This window comes from Bos grunniens, chromosome 7 (genome assembly GCF_055505025.1).
Source record: "Bos grunniens cultivar Pamir isolate PY7600 chromosome 7, Bosgru_T2T1.0, whole genome shotgun sequence".
NCBI classification, from domain to species: domain Eukaryota; kingdom Metazoa; phylum Chordata; class Mammalia; order Artiodactyla; family Bovidae; genus Bos; species Bos grunniens.
Genome location: NC_141171.1, coordinates 78,578,603 through 78,600,551, shown reverse-complemented (window position 1 = coordinate 78,600,551; position 21,949 = coordinate 78,578,603). Strand labels below are relative to the sequence as shown.

The 21,949-nt window shown below is 37.2% G+C and overlaps 1 long non-coding RNA gene across 1 annotated transcript in view; it reads right to left on the bottom strand.

Annotated features, from left to right (window-relative positions):
- The window catches only part of LOC147369858 (uncharacterized), a 190,782-nt gene extending 169,913 nt beyond the window's left edge, over positions 1–20,869 (bottom strand). Inside the window, exons 1-2 of the long non-coding RNA XR_015168000.1 lie at positions 20,794–20,869; positions 15,432–15,501 (exon numbers count right to left, since the gene is read on the bottom strand). This is a non-coding gene — a long non-coding RNA (uncharacterized LOC147369858). The remainder of the gene's footprint in view (positions 1–15,431; positions 15,502–20,793) is intronic.
- Positions 20,870–21,949: the final 1,080 nt, after the last annotated feature.

Sequence of the window (21,949 nt, the reverse complement as noted above, 5' to 3'; positions counted from 1 at the left end):
CGGAAGTTCATGGTTCATGTGCTGCTGGAGCCTGGCTTGGAGAATTTTGAGCATTACTTTACTAGCCTGTGAGATGAGTGCAATTGTGTGGTAGTTTGAACATTCTTTGGCATTGCCTTTCTTTGGGATTGGAATGAAAACGGACCTTTTCCAGTCCTGTGGCCATTCCTGAGTTTTCCAAATTTGCTGACATATTGAGTGCCACTCTTTCACAGCATCATCTTTTAGGATTTGAAATAGCAGCAGCTGGAATTCCATCACCTCCACTAGTTTGTTCAAAGTGATGCTTCCTAAGGCCCACTTGACTTCACGTTCCAGGATGTCTAGCTCTAGGTGAGTGATTACACCATCGTGATTATTTTGAGTTGTGAAGATCTTTTTTGTACAGTTCTTCTGTGTATTCTTTCCACCTCTTCTTAATATCTTCTGCTTCTGTTAGGTCCATATCATTTCTGTCCTTTATTGCGCCCATCTTTGTCTTCCCTGGTGGCTCAGAGGTTAAAGCATCTGCCTGCAATGCGGGAGACCTGGGTTTGATCCCTGGGTTGGGAAGATCCCCTGGAGAAGGAAATGGCAACCCGCTCCAGTATTCCTGCCTGGAGAATCCCATGGACAGAGGAGCCTGGTGGGCTACAGTCCATGGGGTCGCAAAGAGTCAGGCATGACTGAGAGACCTTACTTACTTACTTTGCATGAAATGTTCCCTTGGAATCTCTAATTCTCTTGAAGAGATCGCCAGTCTTTCCAATTCTATTACTTTCTTTTATTTGTTTGCATTGATCACTGAGGAAGGCTTTCTTATCTCTCCTGCTATTCTTTGTATCTCTGCATTCAAATGGGTATATCTTTCCTTTTCTCCTTTGCCTTTCACTTCTCTTCTTTTCACAGCTATTTGTATGGCCTCCTCAGAGAACCACTGGCTGCAGTCTCCAAAATGACCAAACGATCTCTGTTCGTTTCCAAGGCAAACAATTCAGTATCACAGTAATCCAAGTCTATGCCCAGACCAGTAATGCTAAAGAAGCTGAACTTGAACGGTTCTGTGAAGACCTACAAGACCTTATAGAACTAAAACCAAAAAATGATGTCCTTTTCATTACTGGGGACTGGAATGCAAAAGTAGGAAGTCAAGAAATACCTCGAGTTACAATTTTGGCCTTGGAGTACAGAATGAAGCAGGGCAAAGGCTAACAGAGTTTTACCAAGAGAACACACTGGTCATAGGAAACATCCTCTTCCAACAACACAAGGGAGGACTCTACATGGACATCATCAGATGGTTAATACTGAAATTAGGTTGATTATATTCTTTGCAGCCAAAGATGGAGAAGCTCTATACAGCCAGCAAAGGCAAGACCGTGAGCTGACTGTGGCTCAGATCATGAACTCCTTACTGCCAAAATCATACTTAAATTGAAGAAAGTAGGGAAAACCACTAGACCATTCAGGTATGACCTAAATCAAATCCCTTATGATTATACAGAGGAAATGAAAAATAGATTCAAGGGATTAGATCTGATAGAGTGCCTGAAGAACTATAGATAAAGGTTCGTGAGTAATCAAGATCATCCCAAGAAGAGGTGTCACCTTATGTGAAACCTGTGGGTAGGAGGACTCTGCCAAGAATCTCTAGGTGTGAAGGACTTTCCATGTACCCTGTGACACTTTTTAAGGTCTTGTTGAGGAATTTGGGCTTTGAGGCATCAAATTATTGAATTTTTTTGTTTCTTTGTAACAGGATTGTAACATAAAATTTTACCCCTAAAATACAAGCTAAATTGTGTGAAATGAGCTTTACTAGCACAAAGAGAATACAGGTCAGTGACAGGTCAGTTAAGTTCTGCAAGAGCAGAGATAGAGTAAGATGAAGAATAAGTCATGAAATTTTGGTTATTTCTAAGATAGGACTGAAGTAGAAAACTTAAGCTGACCGAATGGATTGAAATAAAAGAATTACCTAGGTGGGAGGAGTCCAAGCAGAACTTCACACAGTTTTCCAAGGCGAGTCCTAAAACAAGCACCAGCACTCCATTTAATTAATCATGATGCTCTTGAGCCCAGTGGGGGTGGCTCCACTACATTAAAAGCCTTTCTCCTTTACTCTCCTATTTACCACACAGCAAATGCTGAGACATAAGTAACCACAAAAACAGAGTCAAAATAAATATCAGCATAGTTTATGCTGTATCAGTTTACCTTTTAGAGTTTATGTATCCTTGTTTTAAACAGAGTTCTAACAAGCTTTCCTAATTTCTTTCCTAAGCTAGGGCAAGTGAGAAGCACCATATTGTGCCCTTCAAACAATGCTACTGTCGATTTTCAAAGACTCTGCATTTCATTCCATAAGGAGGAATTTTTAAAAGTCTTTGAGATGGGGAGAATTAGCTTTACCTATGCTCCAGAATAAAAAATATATATATTACAAGAATCTATTTTGCCTCTTGAATAAACTAATTTTATTTCCAATAGATAGAAAAAATATGAACTAGTTGTTCCGTATGTGGCCCAGTGTACTGTTCTCTAGTGGTACTGTGAAAATAGGGTCTCATGAAGAATTCTGAATCACTTCCCAAAATTATAATATTTGATGATACCCATATGCTTTTATGCAGGCTTTAATAATGTTTAGAGGGATTTCTACTTCTACTGATTTTTTTTGAGGGAGTATTTTTTTTAGAGGTGGAAGAATACCAGATTAAAAGAATCACTATGTAAATAATTGACATCATAAAAATAGCCCTGTTAAAAGCTTAAGTGAGGTCTTTTCTCCTCTGCAGACCAAAGGCCATTCTAAAAGCAGAACAGCTCTAGATACTTATTGGTTCCAAGTATAATGATTGCTAACATTCAACTATGTTAGAAAGCGTGGACAGCTGAATTAGACCTCTAACATCCCAGTGTTCAGAATTTTGACCTCGATCAAGAGCTGTGTAGCTAAGCCTGAAATTCTTTTAAAATAATTCCCTGTTCCTCATAGCTTCAAGATCATGATTCACTTTATTTTTTTAAGCAGATTTTCATGATTAAGAAATGCAAATATTGACTATGGAAAAATGAAAGCATTAATATCATTTAAATTTGCACAGTGTTCTGGCCATACAAAATTAATCATTCAGCTCTTATTCTATTCCATCATATTATTTTCATAATAAAATGTTAAAATTCTTGTATCTTATTCTGAATCCAAATAAGTGTAGGCTGTGTAAAAATGGTCAGAGAACATTTTTTTTTATAAATCTTTAAGCATAAGTTAATGGAACACAGCAAAACAGGATATGTCTGGATCCAAAGATTGAATTATAACTCAATGTGAACCTACTATAACTTTGTTTTGTTTTAATGAAAGAAAATGTAAGGACTTTGGCTCATTAGAGATGTTTTATGTGTGTGTGTGTGTGTGTGTGTCTGTGTGTGTCTGTGTGTGTATGTAGTTGTTTAGTCACTCAGTCATGTCTGACTCTGTGCAACCCCATGGACTGTATAGCCCACTAGGCTCCTCTGTCCATGGGATTCTCCAGGCAAGAATACTAGAATGGGTTGCCATTTCCTTCTCATATATATATATATATATCCTTCTCATATACATATATATATATACACACACACACATATCTTAATACAAGACTCTGTCAGACATTTAAATTGTATATGACATTTACTCATTCAATAAAATTATTAAGCACGCAAAACTTAGGTTAAAAAAACAAACAGAACAAGCCAAGATATACGTGAAAGAAGACCCCAAAAGTGAAACACACACACACGCACACCCCTATAGCACTAGTAGGTCTCTCTTCAAGAGAGTGTCTATCACTGTCTGTATTTTATTTATATATCAGTGGATTTTCTTCTATAGCATGGGCAATTGTGAATTATTTGCAATGTTGAGCATCAAACTGAATGGGCTATTTTGCTTTGTTTATGATTGCTTTGATGTACTTTTTTGCTTTATGGCATTTCTGCAAATACAATGTTTCTCCCTTTGGAAAAACTTCCTTTGGGATTGTTGTTAAAAATAGTGTTCCATTCCCCTGCTTTATGGGCATTCTGTCCTTATTGTTGTCCTGAGGATTTAGTCCTCAGGAATAGCCAGCAGATAAGAAGTCAAACAATCTGCCCAGTAATGAAATTTCTCTGTGCCCTAATTTGATATCTGTAAAATGAGGATTCTATCATTTACTTAGGAGTGCTGTTTGAATGATGAAATAGAATACTGTTTGTACTATATCAGAGTCTGACACATGGTGAGTACTATATAAATGGTATTTATTAGTAATAGTCTGTTTATGATAATAAGGCATCTGGCATCAAGTAGTTCACGTTTTGTGAGGAAACCAGACGTGTGCAGTAGTGACACCTGTACATTTAATGAGAATGAATTCAAACATGCACCAAAGGAGCTAGAGACATTTTTTTAAACTCTACCAATTTCCCTTCTTCTTTTAAATTAAACTTTAGTTTCCATTTTCCCCTAAAGGAAATCATAGATAAGATAAGAACAAGAAAAGCTAATTTTTGACCTTAAAGCCTATCGAGGCCCTTGGTCTGGGCGACTTAAATTTGCCCCCTATGCCCTGTGGCCTTTCACTCTTCCAGCTAAAGGGATGGACTGTGATCATCTAAGCCCGGCAGTGGGTCCGGTCACAGAATTCACTTTAGACAGCACAGTGAGATAGAAATGGCAGTGTGACAGTTCCAAGCCTGAGACCCAAGGGGCTCCTTTATTCCATTTGTCCTCTCAGGGTTTTGTCTTCTCCATAAGAAGATCACTTTACACTTCTGGTCTTAAGTGAAGCAGATAGACGCATGAAGCAGATAAGTGCCCAAGCACTTATCAGGCATCTCGGACAAATTATATAACTGTTCTCTTCAGTTATATATTTAAAATAAGCAAACAAATAGCAAAACAGTGATCCTTGCACAAAGAAAGATATATAGACCAAGGAAATAGAATAGAGACCTCAGAAATAAATCTCACATAGATGGTCATATGATTTTTAACAAGAGTATCAAGACCATTCAGCAGTGAAAGGACAGTTTTTGTCTTTTTTTCTTTTTACAAATAATGTTGGGAAACTAGGTATCCACATACAAAAAACGAAATTGGACCCTTACCTTACACTATATGCAAATAGTAACTCAAAATGGATCAAAGACCTAAACCTAAGAGCAAATTTTTACATCTCTTAGACGGAGAAGCCTGGTAGGCTGCAGTCCAGGGGGTCGCGAAGAGTCGGATACAACTGAGCGACTTCACTTTCACTTTTCACTTTCATGCATTGGAGAAGGAAATGGCAGCCCACTCCAGTGTTCTTGCCTGGAGAATCCCAGGGACAGGGGAGCATGGTGGGCTGCTGTCTCTGGGGTCGCACAGAGTCGGACACGACTGAAGCGACTTAGCAGCAGCAGCAGCAGCAGCAGCAGAAGACATAAGGGGAAAATTTTATGACTTTAGATTTGGTAAAGACTTGTTAGATTGAATACCAAAAGCACAGACAACTAAAGATAACATTAGACAAACTGCACTTCATTAAATGTAAAGCCTTTGTATAGAAAGGACACTCTCAACAAAGTGAAAAAGGCAACTCACAATGTGGGAGAAAATATTTGCAAATTATGTCTGATAAAGGATTAATATCCAGAGCATATATAGAACTCAGAACTCAACAACAAAAATGACATTTTTAAAAGATGGGCAAAGGACTTCAGTAGACATGCCTCCAAAGAAGATATACAAATGGCTAAGAAAGACATGGAAAGATGAACAGCATCACAATTAGGGGAATGAAAATAAAAATCAAAATGAGATATTACTTTAGACCTACAAAATGAGTCAAAAAAGAAAAACTGCAAAGGAGGTTGGTGAAAAGGGAGAGGAATTAGATATCTGAACATCTGTTTACAACAATAGTAACATAATTCAAAATAGAAAAAAATGTGGAAACAAAGTATCTTTTAATAGAAGACTTAATAAACAAAACATGCTCACAGCTCAGAGCAATCTTATTTGAAAGAAAAGAAATTCTGACACATAAAAGAACTACAATATGGATGAACCTTGAAGACACTGTGCTAAGTGAAATACACCAGTCACAAGGGGAGAGGTATTCCACTAATATGAAATACCTAGAGTAGTCAAATTCTTAGGGACAGAAAGTAGAATAGTGACAGCCAGGGACTGGGGATGAGGGTAATGGGGAGTTAGTATTTAGTGAGTACAAAGTTTCAATTTGGAAAGATTAAAAAGTTATGGAGATGGATGGTGGAGATGGTTACACAATGATGGAAATGTACTGACACTGAATTCCACCCTTGGTTGCCAACACTTGGTTAGAATGGTAAGTTTTGTATCATATGTACATTCAGTTCAGTTCAGTTCAGTTGCTCAGTCCTGTCTGACTCTTTGTGACCCCATGAATCACAGCACGCCAGGCCTCCCTGTCCATTGCTGCTGCTGCTGCTGCTGCTGCTGCTACTAAGTCACTTCAGTCGTGTCCGACTCTGTGCGACCCCATAGACGTCAGCCCACCAGGCTCCTCCATCTATGGGATATTCCAGGCAAGAGTACTGGAGTCGGGTGCCATTGCCTTCTCCCCCTGTCCATTACCACCATAAAATAAACAAACACACACCTTCCAAACAACAACTGATTCCAGACCAGTTTAAATTCTAGGATTCATTCATCTGAATAATGATCTTCCGTCACTAAGTAAACCTCAAACATAGGGTCTTAGAGTAGGGACAGGTTGGGTGAGGAGAGCTAGTCGTGTTCGTTGTTTCTTTATGTTTGTTTTTTGGCCTCCTCCTACTCTCTTCAAGTTCTAGCTGTACAGGATTAAAGCCTAAAAGGGATGAGAGACATAAGGGCTGCTTTTAATGGAAAAGGGCTTCCCTGGTGACTCAGACGGTAAAGAATCCACCTACAGTGGAGACCTGGGTTTGATCCCTGGGTCTGGAAGATCCCCTGGAGAAGGAAATGGCAGCCACTCCAGTATTCTTGCCTGAGAAATCCCATGGACAGAGGAACCTGGTGGACTACAGTCCATGAGGGCGCAGAGAGTCGGACACAGCTGAGTGCTTTTGATTCCGGCAGGGATGCTTCATGTCTTGTTCTGGCGTGGTCTGCTCTGACTGCAGTCAGTGGCCTCTACCAGGACTTGGTTTCCAGGTGTGGTGTGCGCTGTCCCAAGATTCCTCTCACTCTGTTTGGCTCTACTTCTAATGCAGCCCTGGAGCAAGACTGTTGATTCTGTAACTCCACAAGTACCCAGACAGGGAGTAAATGTCAACCTCTCTTTGACATTGCCTGTAACTTACTTCAAAATACTTCAGTAGAGATAGTGGGATATAGTGGCCTCTGAAATGAATTCACTGTCTTGGAAACATCAGTTTACATGTTATTTACTCTCTGGGAAATACCAGTTTACCATTTTATGCATTCGAATCAGAATAGTCCCATGAAGACTAGCTAGCATTTGAAGACTTCAATCATAGATCTATGGAAGTCTAAATATATACAGATGACACCACCCTTATTGCAAAAAGTGAAGAGGGACTAAAGAGCCTCTTGATGAAACTGAAAGAGGAGAGTGAAAAAGCTGGCTTAAAATTCAACATTCAAAAAACTAAGATCCTGGTATCTGGTTCCATCACTTCATGCCAAATAGATGGGGAAACAATGGAAACAGTGACACATTTTATTTTCTTGGGCACCAAAATCACTGCAGATGGTGACTGCAGCCATGAAATTAAAAGACATTTCTTCCTTGGAAGAAAAGCCATGAGCAACCTAGACAGCATATTAAAAAGCAGAGACATTACTTTGCCTACAAAAGTCCATATAACCTAAGCTATGGTTTTTCCAGTAGTCATGTGTGCATGTGAGAGTTGGACTATAAAGAAAGCTGAGCACCAAAGAACTGATGCTTTTGAACTGTGGTGTTGGAGAAAACTCTTGAGAGTCCCTTGGACTGCAAGGAGATCCAACCAGTTCATCCTAATGGATGTCAGTCCTGAATATTCATTGGAGGGACTGATGCTGCAGCTGAAGCTCCAATACTTTGGCCACTTGATGTGAAGAACTGACTCTTTGGAAAAAACCTTGATGCTGGGAAAGATTGAAGGGGATGACAGAAGATGAGATGGTTGGATGGCATCACCAACTCGATGGACATGAGTTTGAGCAAGCTTCAGGAGTTGCTGATGGACAGGAAAGCCTGGCGTGCTGCAGTCCATGGGGTCAAAAAGAAGTGGACACAACTGAGCGACTGAACTGAACGAAGACACGTACTGTAAATATCCCTATATAAATCTTCACTTGAGGGTTTTGTTTTTACGTAGAATAAACTGTATGAAAATACTTTTTTTTAATATGAAAAGAGTTAAGTTTAACTCTGTAGGTGGCTAAAATGTCTGCCCTTGCATAAGCAGGATGAAACTGAAACAATACGGGCCATCTACCATCTAACACATTTAGAGAAATACCTTTAGTCCATAATACCCTACATTCTTTCCTGCCCTTCCCCCATTTCAAAACTGTTGAAAGATTCTGTTACTTGATTCAGTTAGAAAGTTAGGTGATTGTGTCATCAGACTGTTGTTGTAAACTTGGCATGTGTGTATTTTTAATCCATATTTTTAAAATTTATTTTTAATTGGAGGATAACTCCTGTACAATGTTTTGTTGGTTTGTGCTGTACAACAATGTGAATCAGCCATAAGCATACATATATCTCCTCCTCTTGAACCTCCCTTCTTCCATCCCCCTATCCCATCCCTCTAGGTTGTCACAGATGGTCAATAAACATATGAAATGATGTTCAACATCGCTCATTATTAGAGAAATGTAAATCAGAACTACAATGAGGTATCACCTCATACCTGTCAGAATGGCCATTGTAAAAAATCTATAAACAATATATGCTGAAGAGGATGTGGAAAAAAAGGAACCCTCATGCACTGCTGGTGGGAATGTAAACTGATACAACCACTACGGAGAACAGTGTGGATATTCCTTAAAAACTAGGAATAACACTACCGTATGACCCAGCAATCCCACTACTAGACCTATATGCTGTTGTAAACTTTTCATGCAACCACTTATCAAAGTACCTAATACAGTGGCAATTTCTCAAGCTTACAGAATAGGATGAATGACTGTTTTCGTCTGCTTGCTAATTAAGTTTTTATGAGTTGCAAAAGTTGTCCCAGGCACACAGTAGGTACTCGATCATGTTTGTTGAATAAACAAATTGTATAGAAACATTAAGAAAAATACATTTTTTTTTTCCAAAAGAAGAAATGAGGCTGGGCTGGGAATTGAGCAATCAGGAAAAATTTATAAGTTTATTAAATGAATCTACTACAAAAGTACAACTGGCTGTGGATAGCAAGCTAGCTAGCTAGCTGAATAAGTGGACAGATAATTGAGCAGTTTCATTGTTGCTTCTGTCAGTTTGTAATGGTTAAAGAGTTCATCTACCATTCTCTTTATATTTTTAACCTCTTCTTGGAGTTGGGAATAATGCACCCTCTTGTAACACATTCCAGGGGACACCAAGTTAAGTCTCCCCCTTGAGCCCAATTATACCCTCTTCCAAATAGAAACCCTGCTACTCTCAGGAAGCTGTGGAATCTCAGAGGAAAAGCAGCTGCAGTAGCAGCTGTAACACTGAACAGAACCTTAAGTAAATAGTCTAGAAGATCAGTGAACAATGAGTTATAATAAACCAACTATAGTAATAAAAGCCTTAAAATAACTGTACTCATGAGATAGTATTGGTCATATCCTTGCTGTACTCTGGAAATAATAGAATCGTTTTTTTCACCAATATAACTACAATGGTAATTAAAAGCTGATTTAGGATCAAAGGCAACCTCAAGGTTATAAATATTAAGTCAATGGCTCTGAAAGTCTAAATATCTTGCTCATTTTACACCTTTACCTTTTAAAAAGAAAGTGGTATGGGACTTTTGGAGCCTGTTTTTCTTAAAAACAAATAAACTGGGCAAAAATCATCTATTAAATGAAGCAAGTTATTCTACCATTTTTGTTTCCTGAAATATTCTGGGGAGACAGGACACCAGGCAACCTGAGCAGGGAAACATTTGTCCAAATTGTGTTTTCTATCTGGAGAGGAAATGTTTTAATCACTAATCTTAGTGATATAAGACATGAAAGAAATTTGGAAATGGTGATGAACGATGATGGCAAAAGTAACTGAATGATGCTAAACTGAAGAGGTGAGATTTGGTCAGGCAACAAAAATTCTATCTCTTTTTCTGTGGTACAGATATCCATGGTTGTAGTTCTCTGTTTCATAATCACTTACTGTCATAAATTTTAAAATTGTTACTTGATGAAATTATCCTGCATCTCAGGCAGATTCCTTACCATCTGAGCCACCAGGGAAGCCCCATCTTCTCTAGCTACAAGCACAAAACCCTAGTAGTGAGAATGTATCAAAATCATTAAGGGCCAGGTTTAAACAAAATTACGTTATCTTAGATTAAGTGCTTTGGAATCAATATAATATTACATGAATGGCGACTTCCTAAGGGAAACATGGTGTAATATCAGGTGGCTGGCGTTGGAAATAGCAAAACAAAGACTTGTCCTTATGGAGTTCACAGTCCAGTATGACAGACAAACGATTAATCCACTAAGGACACAGATCCATGTACAATGACAACAATGCTAAGTGCTATGAACAGAAGTCCCTGGGGCCAGGAAAGTATAGGGCAGAAAAATTAACCTAGTCAGGGGAAGGTGGAGAAATAGTCAGAGGATGAATCCCTGAAAGGGAGTCCTTGACTGAGATATGAAGGATGACAGTTGGTGAAGGGGCCATGAGGACGAGTAGGAAGGAGAGAGGAGGGTTGGGGCGGACGAGCAGAGTGACTTCCACCTGTGCAAAAAAGTTCCATGGCTAAAGGTAACAGGCACATTAGAGAGACTTACAGAAGAAAAACAAAACACCTTCTTCCATAAGAAAGGTATTTTGAAAGTGTGCTAATTCTATTAGCTCATCAGGAATGGCCAACTTATGACATGAGTATTTTGTCTTCTCTCTTCTGTGTTGCTGGCATTCATTAGTGTGTCGAGACATAGCCCCAGTCTCTTTGTATACACAGAAATCTAGGAACTGGCCAAGACAAGCAGAAACCTACCTGTGAGCCCTATCATAGAGCAAAGGAATCAAGTCTTTATTAATCTGTATTCCCCTAAGGTCTAAGTTCCCTTCACATCCTAAGTCCTCAGTAAACACTGAGTAACACAAAGCATGAGGAAGATTATGAACTATGATAGTGACAAGATAATAAAGCTGTGATGCATTCATTTGTTAAAACATACTATTAAGCACCCACCAACTGCTAAACATTTATTTTTCTGGTTCCAGGGGATAGAGTCCCAACTGAGACAGAAAAAATCATTCATCTTTTGGCAGATATATGTTAATGGGGTCAAAAGAGATCATAGTAATTAATTAAATCAGTAAACAAAAATAGTGGATTGTGATCAATGTTTTAAAGATATTAAGTGGAGTGATGACAGAATAACATAGGTTAGTCAAAAAAGCACTCTTTAATTAAGTAATAGCTGAGATCTGAAGGATAGGAACAAGTGCCTTCTGCTGAGGCACAAAGAGATGCCAGACACAGAAATCTCAGGTTGATTCCTCAGGGCTGGGATATTCCAGGAAAAAGAAGCAGCTCAAGTTGGCTGAAGAGTGGTGAGTGAGAAGAGAGGAATATCATGGGGCTGGAGAGTTACAAATTATGTGGGCTGTTTAGGTCCAGGTGAAGAGGTTAGATTGTCTTCTGAGACCAAGGGAAAGTAAATAAAGAGTCTTAGTGGAATGACACTTTTGAATGCATATTTTACAAAGATCCCTCTAAATGTTTGGTGGAGAGGAACTGCACTGCAGAGAGGCCAGCATGAGAGCAGGAAGATATTCCTTGATCACCACTTATCACATAACTCTATAAAAAGATAAGTTCTCTATTTTGGCTACAAGAGAAAAACAAAAGAAAGCAGAACTAGCAAGTTAACATATCAACATGAAAAATGTTAGAAAAAGATTATGGTATAATCGTGTTATCTAACAGGAATAAAATAAGTTAAAAATGTATGAATAAACTAGTGAATGAATGAATAAATGAGTGATCAAACCCAAACACGAATTGAGGCATTTGTTCATACAAGGCATCACAAGTAGAATACCTATCTTCACAAAGGCACCTCTGATGCTAACTATATCTTGTAACATGATCCTGTCCCTATTCTCGTTCCACCCAACAAATATTTTGTATATTATATAGGCATATTGCTTTTAAAGCAAATTTGTCTATTATCTGGCATCCAAGAAATAAAAATGCTTCAAATTAACTTTTGTCATAACTCCAAAGGAAACTCTTCTAATGATATTCTGCCTGATGTCAGGGAACACACTGCTTTAATTCATTCCAGTCGTGACAATTTGTGTTTATGTCTTTTCTCCAAAAGAGTATAATATACCTTCTGCTTGTGGCCATCTGATTCTCAATACTACATTATCCATTGTCACTATTTGACCTGGATTCCTGATTCTTAACCTTGGCTATTTGACCCCTCTCATTTCTTATCCTGAGAATGTACTCTTTTGGCTTCTGACCTAAACTTTTCTCATTAGCAGGAACTAATGAGCATTTCAGTCAAAGTGGAAAGAAGACCTTGTCACACTTTTACTTCTCTTGGAACATATGTATTGCCAGCCCTCACTTCCAAACTAAAGAAAATTGGGAGCAAAATATATTGACATACTTGTCATCACACAAATAAAAGGTTCTACTTTGGATATATCTTACTAAGTCTGCAAAAGCCCATAGCATTTGAGTCAAAAAAAGTCTACCTTTTTCTCACAGTATCCTTCACAGAGATGCTAGAATAAATGAACATCCGATGTATTTATTTTCTTTTCCAGACACTACTCCATTTACAATCTATTTCCTGATTAAATCATTATAACAAGCTCAAAAGATGGTTTCTATTATAATTCCCACTTTACAGGTTGAAAAACTATAATTTGAAGATATTAAGTAGTTGGTCAATATTTTACAGTTAGAAAAATGGTCAAGAGAATGTATTTCTAGCCTGAATTGTCCTAAAACCCTCATCTTTACCTACTAGTTAGTGTGTGATCTAGGGAAGAAGAAAGCAAAATGCTTATTCTCCCACACTATATACCAAGCTTTATTCTTTTCTTTAAAAAAGTTTTGATTCATGTCATAACACAAAATAGGATGTTTTAAGAAAAAAAATCATGTATGATTTTAAAACTTAAGCATTATTATACCAGCTTATCTATACCAAAAGATTTAAAATATTAATAACAACATTAAATTTTCCCTCAGATTATTTTAGGACTGACATAATAGCAAACAGCAGGCCAGCTGTTCAAATTACAAATCTCTGATTCTTAAAGGAAGTGTCTAAAACCCAACCTACACTTTAAAACATTCAGTTGAGTTTTAGTGTCATGGCTAACTTTTCTCACTCCTGAGTGAATTATCTTTCATTCTGTTTCTGAACATGATGGGGGAAATGTGTATTTTCAAACAAGATGTTGTAAAATTTGCAGAGTACTGCAAATTCTGCTTCAAGGCTCAAAAACTCAGTTTCTTTAATAATTTACATTTCTGTCTTCCTAGGCGGGCTTCACAATTGTAATGAAAAATTAGGAAGCCTGAGACTGTCTACCTTCCCCAGAAAGCAAATTCTTAGCATATGGATCAGAACATTTTCCTCTTTATCTTCAATGGATCAATAATACTGAGGCTACCAAAGTAAGTATCTATTCAACAGAGGACTCCATTTCAGAATTCACCCATGAACTGTCTTCAAACACAGCAACAGAGATTATCTACAACTCATCAATTTCTTAGCTCCTCTGACTGTAACTTACATGTACCTAATACCAAGAATTCTTATTCCAAGTCTTTTACATTATAGCAATTTCCTTTGGGATTATATTTCAGTAAGTAAAATGCTCTTTGGGAACTATTTAATTTTTCCTCAGCTTGTTCTTTTTCTTGACCACCCCCCCTACAAATCCCACAGACTTGTCATTTTTAGAGTTGAAGTATCAGCTTTTTCATAAAGTTTATTCTCTGCAGGCATGAACAAGCAAAACCAAAGCAAAATAAATGAACTGCAAAAAAAAACTACCCTGGAAATCTCTAGAAAGCACACATATATACCTACATATAAATAACTCATCTTGTACAAAAACCAGAAAGACCAAAAATTCCACCAAACTCCACAAAAAATACATGTCACAGGTTCAAAATTCAGACATTTTAAAAAGGGAAATGAATGACATTAAATGATAAATTCTTTTTAGCAGTAGCATTCTTTATAGTTTTCAGAGTGTTATTACATATGTCATCTCACTGCCTTTTTAAAACCTTTGAACAAATCTAATGCAATGTGTAATTTGCCTCGATGTTATAGTATGTTTCGATTTTATGAAAGAAAGCTGTAATAGGGTTAGATATGCAGAAAAGCAAAACAAACCACATGCTAAATAGAGAAAAGGCATCCATGAAGGCAGCAAAGACAGTCGAGCTTTGAAAAAGCACGTAATTAACTATAGCTTGGAACTTTTCCAAAATCCTGCTCACCAACTGGCTAACGCTTTGACTGAAACACACTGGGTGACAGGAAGAATTCTCAGGGTGAGAACTACCAGCTCTGAGATAGTCAGCCTCATTAGAACATGTCAAGTCTTCCTCCAATATGAACATTCTTTCTCCTGCGCAAATGTGTATCAATATATACCAGAAAGGGAAAGGACATGTGGTCACATGTGTATTTAACAGAATAGCCAAGTCAGCATGGTTGCTTAGCTGGAAAGCAAGATCTCACCAATGAAAAAACTAAACATATAAAATCAAAACTTAGAGTCACAAATGGTGGACTTTATATCTGGATATCAATATATTTTTTTTAAGGTTTCTGTTTTCATCAGTTCATTCAATCATTTGAACAACTTTCTTTAAGCACCTATATGTCAGGCACTGGAGGTTAAAAAAAAAAAATTATTAAGGCACCATCTTTATTAGCAAGAAGCTCTTGGCCTAGAGATGAAATCAAGCAGTGGGAGAATTATGGTAAGGGATACACTGAGTGTAATGAGGGCCCTGGAAAACTAACTTAGCTTGGGAAGAGGAAGAAGCAGCTGTTGTTTTTTTTGATAAACACATGCCTTTTTTCCCCCGATATATACATGAGCAGCAAGAAAGGTTGAAATCCTGACTATGAACAAGAAAAATTATCAAATGAGGCTACTGTTGAATTGCATATTCACTTAGGGAGGAGCACTCACAGATGCTTTGAGTGGATGAACACAGGAGCAAGGCTTTTGGCTTATGCTGTCATTCCAGGGGATTACCTGGAGAAGAGCTTCAACAGGGGCCGCTCTCAAAACCCTGTGCGGAACCGTCTGGATGTCTTCGTTGAATCTGGAAGACAAGAAAAGCATCAGTTAAAGCTATCAGCTTATGACACAAAGGTAGTGCTGAGAATAAGTGATAGGAAATATCCACACCAAAGAGACCTGCCCACTGAACACAGAGAATGCCAAGGACAGAGGTGGATTAGGAGTTTATCTCCGAAGTGACAGGTTTCTGCATTTCAGAAGCATCATACAGGAGTGGTGATGGAAGAGCTTTGAATAAATAAAACCAAGATCCCCATTCACTGGGAAATCTTGGGTTTCTTTTTTGATCTCAACTCAGTTTGGAAATCCTAGATTAACCTGATAGAGCCAGTTTTTCTTCAGTCTCAGTTGCTGTTTCCATGAGGATTTGAGCAGATTCTGAAATACAATTCCTGTCACTATAGCCATTAACAAACATGATATGGAAAGGAAAAAAAAATGCTTTTAAAAACACAAAAAGCAAACTAAATTTTTTTTTTTTTTTATAAAACCACATCTCTAGCTTTTAATAGTTTTGCTTTCCTCCCAAAGGTCATGCAAGCTATTTATTTGTCTCTCTGTTGAGTGACTGTATACATTTCATCATTTATAGAAAGACAATCAGAAGGTCATTATTTATCTTAGGTTCAGCTTTAATTCAATCCAGTGCAAAGGAATGCAATGAAACAAGCATTACGAAAGCTGCAAAACAGGATACCTTATTTTGTGTCAGTGTCCCCTGAGTATGCCTTTACATTGGGTTCAATCTTCCATGAGAATCTTAGAGAATTTACAACAAAAAACAGCAACACACTTGTGAATCTCCCTTAATGTTGGCAGCACAAGTTAAAAACAACAGCGACAACAAAATTACACTGGGCCTTCTCCAGCATAAGCATGAAAATGAAGGTGACAAGACAACATTTAGGCATATGAGAGGGTGTAGAGAAACCTGATGCTTTTATCAGGCTTTCTGCATTACTTTGGGACTTTTCTCTGGGTTCTGATAGGAAATCAGATGCAAACTATCAATTGTGATTATTGGAAAATACTTAACAAAGTCTGATACTGGAGCTCTAAAATGTTTCTCACTACATTAGTATTTCTGGAACTACAATCTTAAGATAGACACAGAGGAAATGTAAAGCCACGTGTGTTGACCTCTATTCCCAAAATAACTGCTAATTTTTTTAATGAATGTCACCTCTAGAGAGCCTCCCTTCTTGGGCCTAGGTTTTCAGAAAAGAACCTAACATTCTCTGCATAAAACTGTTTTGATGGGCAAGATTGTTTTCTTTGCCTTTGAAAGGAAAATAACAATAATTAAGCACTTAAAGCTTCCCTAGACGAGGTTATTTTGTTTTCCTACTTAAAAAAAATCATCCAATTCTTTGTAAACATGACCTAATTAATATAACCAGTTTCATCATAATTATCAGCCTCTCAGGACAGATTGTGACTCTTGATGTTCAAGGTGCAAGGAATTCCTTTAGTCTTAGCTAGAAAGAAAATCAGTGGCCACCAAAGTTTACCAAATGCTACTGTCAAGAAATAAGCCCATTAGAATGACAGGTTTCATTTACCAGAAGATATTAAAATCCTGTCAATGTGATTTCTATCAAGAACGTTTTCACTGAAATAATAAAAAATGAATGAAGGAAATCAAATGGAGTCATCTAGTTAAATATTCATTTTCTAATCTTTAGGGAGGTGTTTATTATACTTTGAACACCTGGCCCTTAGTAGCACGTTGTCTGATTTTAAACTTGTTATCCTGTCATGGCAAATTCCAAGAGGGCTGTAAATTAAGCCCATTATTATGAAAAAGCCAAAGTAAAAAAGTGCCTTCATTCTCAACCCAGGAATCATCTAAGGAAAGGGACTCTCAGAAAAAATAAAGAGGTACTCCTAAGGCGTGGGCTTAGGGAAAGCAAGTGAAGCTTTTGTGGTGCAAATTTTAAGGAGGCTGTGGCACAGAGGTGCAGAGATTCTGCACTGGCACGACACACACAGAATGAGTCTCCTTAAATTTTGCACCCTGGGCATCTCATTCATTTTACCCAGGTCCTGGCTCTGAGCCCTCTGGCACTTGTGATAATGGTATTTAAAGTGCTACTGATAAATAAGAAAACAACAATACAAATATGTTTCATGTATTTGAGAGAATGTTCTCACAAATGCAACTTAAATAAGAAAGCATACTTTTTGATATACATGATGTGCGTGTGCATTTGTGTATGTTAAACCACTTCAGCCATGTCCTATTTTTTGCGACCCCAGGGACTGCAGCCCTCCAGGGTCCTCTGTCCATGGGATTCTCCAAGCAAGAATACTGGATTGGGTTGCCGTGCTCTCCTCCAGAGGATCTTTCAGACCCAGGGATCAAATCCATGTCTCTTACATATCCTCACTGGCAGGGGGATTCTTTACCACTAGCAAATCAACTCAGAGATCTACAGTAGGCAGAAGAGGTAAGAAATGAGTCCAGGTATGAAAAGAGAAAGTTCCTCAGGTTATTTCCTAATCTCATTTCCCATCCCAGCCCAGCCTCTCCTACAGGAGGTACATCAGACAGAAGTGCTCAGTTCTGCTAGGGAAAGAAACAAGTGGATTAGAGGTAGAAAAAAAAAAAGTAAAAAGAAGGAAAGAGAGTATGCATAAGGCACACTACTTAAGAAGGCATATATCTGACTCACTGAAACAAAACAAAAAGTAAAAGAATCAAAATGCCTAGGTAGAAGGAATATGATTTCAGAAACCGGGATTTTATTCCTTGATTCAAATCTGAATCTTGTCATATTAGGTGAACTTTCTGAAGGAAGTTAATTCCTGTGAAATAGTTTCCTCATCTATCAAGTAAGAATGATAGAAACAACACTAAATCAAAATCATAGCAATAGCAGCCCTATTGAAAGATTACCAATGTGCCAAGTTCTTTGAGTGTTACCTCAGTACTGTGGCAAACCCCTAGAAAACATATAGAAAAAAATGTTCCTATTTTACCAAAAAGGAAATTCTGATGATAACATAATGCATTACATTATACACACACACACACACACACAGCATAATAACATTGTATATGTATGTATATATATTTTACACACACATACACATATGAAGCTCTGAGTGAGGCACCAAATTGTAAAAGCTCAAGAAAGGATAGCTAAAATGATGGTAAATTAAAAGTCTATTTACTGAATGCCATATTCATATAAGCACAAGTTTTTAAAAATGTCTTATTTGGATCATGTCAGTTTATTAGTTTATCTTTTTCCAGATATTCTTTCATTAATCTGAAGAGGATTAATAAAAGGAGTCATAAGCACCATAAGAGGTGTCAATAAGTATTATCAACAATTTCTTCCAAAGCGTATGACTAGAATTGGGGCTTTGGAAGTCCGAGTGAATTCACTGATACTTGTAAAAACAGAACATCATTGGAGTTTAGATTCAAAGGGCCAGGAGGGCCATGGATTTTCCTAACAGTACAAATGAAATGTTTAGAAGCTTAGTGGTGATGGGAGCTGTCACACTGACAGAGCCAAGGTACTTGCTGCTGCCAGTGGCAAATCTAGATTCCAGGGAAGGGTTAAAAAACAGACTGAGGAGTTAAGATGGACACAGAAATAGTCCTGGGCTAGACAACCATCTTCAGCAGAACCAACAAATTTCCTGGGAGTTTGTGAATTGACAAATAGAGACACAGTCCTGCAAGTAAGGTCAGTGGTTGCACAAGGTATCTTCAGTTCAGTTCAGTTCAGTTCAGTCAGTCGCTCAGTCGTGTCGCCCGCAGTTAATACTTTTACACTGTAGGAGTTTCAGGTTTCAGTTGTAAGATTACAGCTAAATATCACTAGGAAATGTTTTCATTTTTTCTCTCCATTTAGCTTTGATAAACAAAAGTTGATGATTTGTGTACTCAAGAGAAAAGCTTACAGCTAAGAATGTTTATTATCTATACGTAGAGGCCAGGAACACTGAGAAATTTAAAACAAAACAAGCCATGTTGAAACAGGAAACATTATGGCTGAGCAGTCGCAACTTGTCTTCTCCCTCCAGGAATATGTTGGAGAAAACCCATCACCATTTACTGTACTGGCTCACCTCAGGAAGCAGGATGTCAGGGAAACTAGTTGATTAAAAATTATAGGTGTATATTTTTCATTAGCAATCATTTCAGAAGAGAACATTACTGAAGTCAAAATGCCAGAGTAAACATAAGATGATTCCATTCTCCTTCCTAGTATGGGTGTGCTCAGTCGCCTTGCTCCCAGTAGGTAGGTGTTATTACAATAAAAATTTCTAAAGGTGGTGTCTAGACCAAAGAACCCAGCAAACTGTTCACAGGTCATGTAAATCTGCCTTTGAAGGGAGTAAATCTCCCAATCTCAGCTCCTAGCTCCTTGAGAGAAGTTACTGTCTTTTGTTCTATGTAGTGAGAATGTGTACAGAATGGGCTTCATTTGGTTTAACAGAACATGTTACACCTGAACGTCATCAACCACAGCTAAGAAGACAGATGATCATAAATCTGAAAACAATAAGGAGACAAAGTCCCAGGAAACCTGAAATCCCCTGACTTAAAGGCTCTGGGTCAAGAAAGACAGGTCATAGGTATAAATGTATTAATAACAAGGCTACCAGAGAAGAAACTGCTATTGACTTGAAGACACAGATTATCCTGCTTGGGAGAGGAACAGGAGTATACAGATTCGGGATGCATTTTAGAGAACCAATCCATTTCATTTAGAAATCTCTGAAACCTCAGGCCTTTACAGTTACCCCAGTTAGTATGTATTACAGCCTAAACCCAATCAACTCCACTATATTTCCTGATTCTACTTTCCTCCTTTATGAAATATCTTGTTTACGTCTTCATTGTTTGTCTCTCTAGGAATGTAAGCTCTCAGACAAGAGAATTCTGGATTTTCCACCCCCATGTCTTAGTATCAAAGAACAGTGCCTGGCACTAATAAGAAATAAAAAAAATATTGGAACAATACAGAAACAATAATATATTAAATGGTGTGGCACATGTCAGTATAAAGTCTACTACAATATATTGTGTGTTAAATAACTATTATCATGGGCTTCCCTGGTGGCTCAGATGGTAAAGCGTCTGCTTGCAATGCGGGAGACCAGGGTTTGATCCCTGGTTGCCAAGGAAATGGCAACCCATTCCAGTACTCTTGCCTTAACTACATATTAATAAATATACATTTTAAGATATTATACATCAGAAGTCTAGGTAATACACATATATGTTTGAATAATAATAAAATGAAAACCCATATGGCTACAGGTGTCTGAAGAAGTAGAGCATTACTGTTACCTTTGATGCTCTCTTCCACCAAAGCAGGTCCAGTTCATAAGAGGGACACAGATCCACTTCTGTACTGTAGTCTTTCCTTTCTTTGTTTTTATATTGATTGATCAGATTTCCAAAAAAGAAAAAGTACTAACAATATGATATACAAGCTATAGCTATGGATCCAAATTTTTTTATTCTATGTCATATCCATAAATCTTTTTATGTGATACACATTCATTATGTTAATATTTACAAAGTATATACACTTACTATTTATATGCAACATATTTTACACCTTATAAACCTTTTAAGATAATGAAATGTACAAAGTGTACTTTATAAAAACATGAAATCAAAATACTTCAGAATTGCATTTATTAATACATTAATTGCACAAAATTAACTTTTCTCATTAAGGGTATTATCATTAGCATTATTAGTGCTATCTTCTATTAAATGTAAAATATATTATTTCATGCACTACTAAAGGAAACATACTGCCAATTTAATCATCACATGCTACCCATCAATCCTAAAGCAGTACTCTAAATTTAGAGATGTTACAATACATATCTTATAATGAACGAAATACAGTAATTATTTTTAAGGGAAAATCTAACTGAATATAGTAGTAGCTTTGAAAATTATGTTTTAAAACTATGGTATAACACTTAAACTTCCTGGTTATAAGGTTATTTGAATTAAAATCTTAGGTTTCACAACTTTCATAGCAAGGAAAAAGACACTTCACAAATATATTTATGGATCCAAATATAAGAAATAAAACAAAGAATCACTTTCCAATAATAAAAACTTTTTAATCCAACCTAGCATTTATGTGGAAAGTTTTACTGTTGTACCTGAAAAATTCTCAAGAAGGAGTACATTAAAATAATTATAATAATAATAACTTAAAAATACACTGAAGCTTTATATTTGGAATATTTAAACCAGGTTCAACGATTCTACATCTAAGTGTATATGTGTGTATGAGAGAGACAAGGAGAGGTCTTAGGCATTTTTCCTCTTAAAACTAACACACTATGGCTTTCAGAATAGAATAATGAAAGCTTTTTTAAGTATCGTTTTTCAAAATATTTTTTCATAGTACAAAAGCACTTCACTCTCAATGTTAAAATGTTGCTTTTACCTTGAAAAATTCATTTTTAGTGGACAG